Source organism: Myotis yumanensis, unplaced genomic scaffold (assembly GCF_028538775.1).
Source record: "Myotis yumanensis isolate MYYU_CA2020_CCGP unplaced genomic scaffold, mMyoYum1.0.hap1 SCAF_2, whole genome shotgun sequence".
NCBI lineage: Eukaryota > Metazoa > Chordata > Mammalia > Chiroptera > Vespertilionidae > Myotis > Myotis yumanensis.
In genome coordinates, this window is record NW_027223753.1 from 9,680,728 (window position 1) to 9,686,902 (window position 6,175).

Consider the following 6,175-nt stretch of genomic DNA (forward strand, 5'->3'; position numbering starts at 1 on the left):
AGTGAGAGCTTTATATGTATTGCGCATGCGCGAGTCAACTTAGCCTTTTATAGATATAGAATAAACTTGCTTAATTAAACCTGCTTTCTGATTTAGCTAAATTTTTTCCAGCCCAGTGAAGCATCCCAACTTCTCTTTCAGGTAATTGTCAGCAACACAGCAGTAAATATCGATACGAAGCAGATTATTATTGTAGATCACACAGGGAGAACAAAGGGTAAAATATTTAACTGCAGCAGTGTTTGACTCTATTCTGCGCAGTGAGAAAACATGAAGTCATATTCAAGGCCCACCATTTCTTACTTCTTTTCAGTCGGGTCAAGTTTCTAAACTTCTAAATCTCCGTTTTCTGGCTAATGAGAAGAAAACAGGATTCTACTGCGTCTCCTATCTACCTACTCCAGGACTTCTGTGAGGATCAAATGAGATGATGCTCGGGAAAACGCTTCACAGACGTTTGGTTAAAGTGTAAAATGTTTCCACCTGGCTATAAAGCAAGTTGTGTTCCTGGGCTGAAGAAACTCCAAGGAGACTAGTTGCTAGGGAGAGGAAGCTGGGTGTTGCTATGTGACATCATTACTTGGTGCCCACAGTGACCTTTTCTGGGCTGGGCTGGGCTGTGGGCCACTCAGCAGTGTTGGCTGTGATTTGGCGGGCTGTCACTCTGGGGTGGTGGCAGGGCCTATGTGCTACTTGGGGGAAGCTGAGTGTTGGTTTGTCGGCGCCAGGTTCGTGGTGCCATTTCTTTGTAAATGGCCAGTGCGCATCATGGCAGCTCCTGCACTGAGTGTCTGCTCCGTGATGGTCAGTGTGCGTCATAGTGACCGGTTGGATGGACACTTAGCATATTAGCCATACATAGAGGCCAGGTGCATGAAATTCGTGCATGGGTAGGGACCCTAGGCCTGACCAGCAATCAGGACTGATCGGGGCCTTCTGGCTGCCAGCTGGGGCCTCCCTTCCCCGGCTGCCGGCTGGGGCCTTCCTTCATTCCACGCTACTTCCTGGTGGTCAGTGTATGTCATAGCGAGTGATCAAACTCCCGGTCTCCCGGTCAAACGCCCGCGAGAACACTGCATATTAGCCTTTTATATATATAGATAATTATTATTTAAAAATATTTTTATTGATTTCAGAGAGGAAGGGAGAGGGAGAGATAGAAACATCAATATGGAGAGAGAATCATTGATTGGCTGCCTCCTGCACACCCCTCAAGTCCACAACCTGGACATGCGCCCTGACTGGGAATCGAACTGTGACCTCCTGGTTCTTAGGTCGACACTCAATCACTGAACCATGCCAGCTGGGCCAGTAAATACATTTGGTAAAGGAGTAAATGCTGGCAGCATTTGCTGATGGACGGGGTGTGGAGGCACAGGAATGTGTGGAATCAAAGATGCCCCCCAGTGTGTTGGCCTGCATAGCCTGGGAACAGTGGAGCCATTTACTGAGCTGGCACGGCTGCTGGTGGAGCAGGTTGGCCACCAGGGGAATGGTTTAAACTGGCCTCACTCAGTTCAGGTGAGAAGACCTGTTCATTTGCTGATGACATTTCCAGTGAGGGCAGATGACTTACTTTCTCAGAGTCCCCACTTTCTCCCCCAGGGCTTAGCCCAATCCCTGGCAGCCCACTTACTTAAGCAGGGGGACCCAGACCCCCCATGGCAGGCAGGATGCTGGGTTTAGAAATAGGCTTGTTCAGATGGCCTTGCCAAGAGACAGTGTGGTACTGTGGCCAGGGGCTGGGCTCTGGCACCAGAGAGACCTGGGTCTGGATGTGCATCAGTTGCTTCCTAGCTGTGTGAGCTTGAAAAAGTCACTTTCCCTCTCTGAGCCTCTCTCCTCATTGGTAAAATGAAAGCTGCTGAGAGAATGAAATGAGGTGGCAGGTGCTTGATAGAGCCAGTGACTTTCTTTGGATCCTGGCACTGGGCTAGAAGCTTCATAAGAGAGGAGGTTTGGGGACTGCATTGCAAGTCTGGTCCCCTCACTCTTCGTGTTGGCATTGAAGAGGCTCCATCCTCTGAGCCATCTGGGAAGGACCTGCCCCTTTGCCCATCACCTTGATGAGGCAAGAGGCCAGAGGAAGCTTCCTTCAAAACCACAGCGGATGTGGGAGGCCCTGCTCTCTGTCCAAGTTTACCTTTGGGGAAGTGTCTCTCACTGTGGTGTGGTTACTGGGCTGTCTGCGGGCTGGGCTCCTGTCACCTGTGGATCAGGATGCTGGAGATGGAGGTTTCTTCCCAGGGCTGCTGCTCTCTTGGGGGCTCTCAGGAAGGACAGAGTATGCCTGGCAAAAGGCTTGAGAAGTCGCTCATTTGGACCGGTTTATTCTAGAGCATTGCTTCACTTCTCTATTTTTCGAGATTTCACTAAATGATTGCAACAAAAGGGATTTTCTTATCTAGTGACAAACCCCATGACAAGATTCTGGCTGTCTAGACAAAGGGGAGTTTCAGCAGTTTGGCTAGGAGTTTCCTGGGCACCGGGGAGAAGAAGGGGCCAAAGAGAATCCAGGGTCAGTCGGCGGCACTTCCTCCTTGTACTGAGCAGTCCGGCGACGTGTGAGCTGGAAAACGAGCAGCATTAGCCTTCACAGCAAAACCATCCTTTGGACAGGACATCTCTAGCTCTGGCCAGTCATGCCAGAAATACACCAGACCAGTGGTCGGCAAACTGCGGCTCGTGAGCCACATGTGGCTCTTCGGCCCCTTGAGTGTGGCTTTTCCACAAAATACCGGCTCTTCCACAAAATACTGACTTCTGCGCATGGGCCACAGAGTTTCAATCACACTGTATGTGCGCGCCCGCACGTGGTATTTTGTGGAAGAGCCACACTCAAGGGGCCAAAGAGCCGCATGTGGCTCGCGAGCCGTGGTTTGCCGACCACGGCACCAGACTGTCGAGTCCAGAGGGCTGGGAATGGATCACTGTAGTCCCTGCAGCCTCCAGCAGGTGGCCTTTCACACGGTAGGTATTAGCGGCAAATCGCTCAACTGAGTTTATGGGGCATTTGCTCTACTGCAAGTGAGATGCTTTTCACATTTTTTGGGGAAAATGAATATATGTTAAGTATTTATTTATATATTTTAAGTATTTATTTATTTAAACAAATTTTCAGCTTTATTGAGGTATAATTGACAAAACTGTAAGCTGTTTAAAGTGTATGACATGATTTGATAGACCCACACATGGTGAAAGGATTCCCCCAATCGAGTTAACACGTCCAACACCTCACATATTTACTTTTGTTTTGCGAGAATTTACATTTATTCTTAAAACAATTTAAAAAATTAATCTCAGAGAGATGAAGGGAGAGAGAGAAACATTGATGTATTGTTCCACTTATTTATGCAGTCTTGGTTGACTCTTGTATGTGCGCTGACTGGGGATTGAACGCACAACCTCAGCCAATCAGGAGGACGCTCTAACCAACTGAGCAACCCGGCCAGGGCCACATTTATTCTTACCTAGACCACAACCACAGTTCTGAGAGGTGAATGCTATTCATTCCCATTTTATGGGAAAAGAGGCACAGAAATTCAATGAACTCCCAAAAGCTGGTTAGGAAGAGATTTCTGGCTTTGGTCTGAGAGAAACTCGAAGCACCCCACAATATTATTTTGTAGCTTCAAGCATACAACACTGTCCCTGGTCAGGTCCGCAGTTTTATTAGGAAAGTCTTGTGACTGCTGACATAGAACATCTGCCTGCTGTCTGCTACCCAGTGAACGGTTAACTAAGCAGCAAATTAAACTCTCAGTGGATAACACAGCCCAATTTAGCTGGAGTTTAAATAGAGCGAGAGTGAACTACACTGGCAAACTTGACGCCCGATGAAGCTGGTGTGAAGTGGCAGCTCCCTACCACACCCTGCCTCTTACCAGTCGCTGGGGTTGCAGAAGTCCTCTGTACAAGCCATTAAGCCATTCATGAGAAAAACCCATCTTTTCCCTCAGACCTAGAGCTTAGAAGCAAAGTCACATTTTCCATAAATCCAAGGAGCGTGACCTTCCCAGGCTGACAGCAACCAGTAAGGTGCAGCTTTTGTCCTACTGCCCTCCGCGCACGTGGCCTGGGGGGTCTGCCTGAGTTGTTTTCAGTTCTCTTCTGAATTTTGAGCTTAAACACCAGAGGACTGTGTGCTGTGGGTTCTTACTGAGGTGGCCAAGAATTCTGAGATGCTACACTTAAGGGCAAAGGCCCAGTTCTCTAAAATGCCAGTTCAATGCTTGTTCGTTTTTTCCTAGTGACCTTGGCTCCTAAGTGGCAGGGAGCAAATCTCGTCCATCCTTGCACCAGCATGTCACTCTGGGGATGGAGAGTAGTGCTTTCGAATCTTCCCTTTAAAAAGCCAGAAACGCAACCACAAAGCTTGTTAGGCCACACCACGCTGAAGGCGCCTGGTGTGCAAAGCTAAAGGCCAGAGTGCTCATTGGGGTCATTCTCACTGAGTCAGACATTCTTCGCCGCCTGCCTCACGACACAAGCAGCCTTGGTTTCCTCACGGCTACAACGTAAAAAGTCGCCTCGGGATTTTCCTAAGAGTGAAAACAGGGTCTATCTGACATGAAACAGCAGGGAAGATGATGAAGCAAGTTTGGTGCATCTATACCACAGAGCACTTAGCCGGCGGTTAGAAAGGCTAAGGTAGAAAATACATTCTATACACACACACATCCATCATTGATGAACAAAATGTGACACACACATACCATGGGATATTATTCAGCCTTAAAAGGGAAAGTGTCCGTGTAAGAATTCCAAACCTGTAGAGAATTTAAAAAAAAAAATTGAGTCAAACAGAAGAAACACCTGCAAAGAAGACCTCAGTGGACAGATAAAGGCTTCGGCGAGTCACAGTTTGCAGTTTCTTCTCTGCATCTGATTAAGGAGCATGTAAGATCACTCAAAGGTGGGAAAGAGCAAGATGGGCATCGATTCCAGGAGCGTTCAGACTGTGCTCTTCAGAGGGTGGCCACCCTTTCGAATAAGGGGCTTGAAAGGGGGCATTTTGAAGGTGTATTCACAGGGTGCACAGGAACAATGGTCAGGGCTTGCTTAAGGCAAAGTTACATGCCCGGGGCCTTCAGCCCTGTTAGGAATGAATGATCAGATCGCCCTGTGAGGTTACTTTCCATAGAGCCCCCTCTCGTCCAGAGGGAATTGACACACGCTACAACATGAACGAGCCTTGAGAACGTTATGCTAACGAAAATGTGTCACAAAAAGACAAGATTGCAGTTGTGTGAGGTAAGTCAGAAACAGAAAGTAGAAAGTAGAAGACGGTTGCCAGGAGCTGGGGGATGGGAATGGGGAGTTACTGTTTAATAAGGACAGTTTCAGTTTTGGGTGGTGATGGTTGCACAATAATGTAAGTGTACTTCACACCACGGAACCATACACTTAAAATGGCTAAGATGGTCAATTTTGTTTTACAATAAAAAAAAAAAAAGGAAAAATAGAAAGCTGCTAACAGATTGTGTTGTACTGTTTTTGACGAGAAGTTTATGTATGCCACACGTGTATTGACATAAAGATCTGGAAGGAAATTAATATATTAACTGTCAATAGGGGATGTGGGACTTGGGCAGTTGGTGGTGGTGGGGGGGCTTCCACTTTTCACTTGACCTATTTGTGCACTGTTTCCAATGAGTGTTACTACTCTTGCAGTGTCAGAATCCCAGCAGCAACTGCGGGAACGTATGCTTGCCATGAGAGGTCTCTTGAGGCCATTTGTGGGACTAACACAGGGATCTGGGTCACTGCTCCAGGCTGGAGGAATCTCAAACCTTGCCTCAATGAGATAAAAAAGACTCACCAAGCCCAGCCAGTGTTGCTCAGTGGTTGAGCATCGATCCATAAACCAGGAGGTGACCCGTTCAATTCCCGGTCAGGGCACATGCCCGGGTTGCAGGCTCTATCCCCAGTGGTGGGGGGTGGGGGTGGTGTGGGATTGGGGAGTGGGGGGGTGAGGTGGGGGTGGGGCCGGGTGGTGCATGTGGGAGGCAGTCATTGATGTTTCTCAGCTATCCCTCTCCCTTTCTCTCTCTCAAACCCTTAAAAACATATTAAAAAAAAAAAAGACCAAGATTTGGTTTTAAATAATTCTAATGCTGAAAGTAGATATTGGGAGGCTGTATAAGCTAACATTTACTGAGCACTTAGTAAGTGC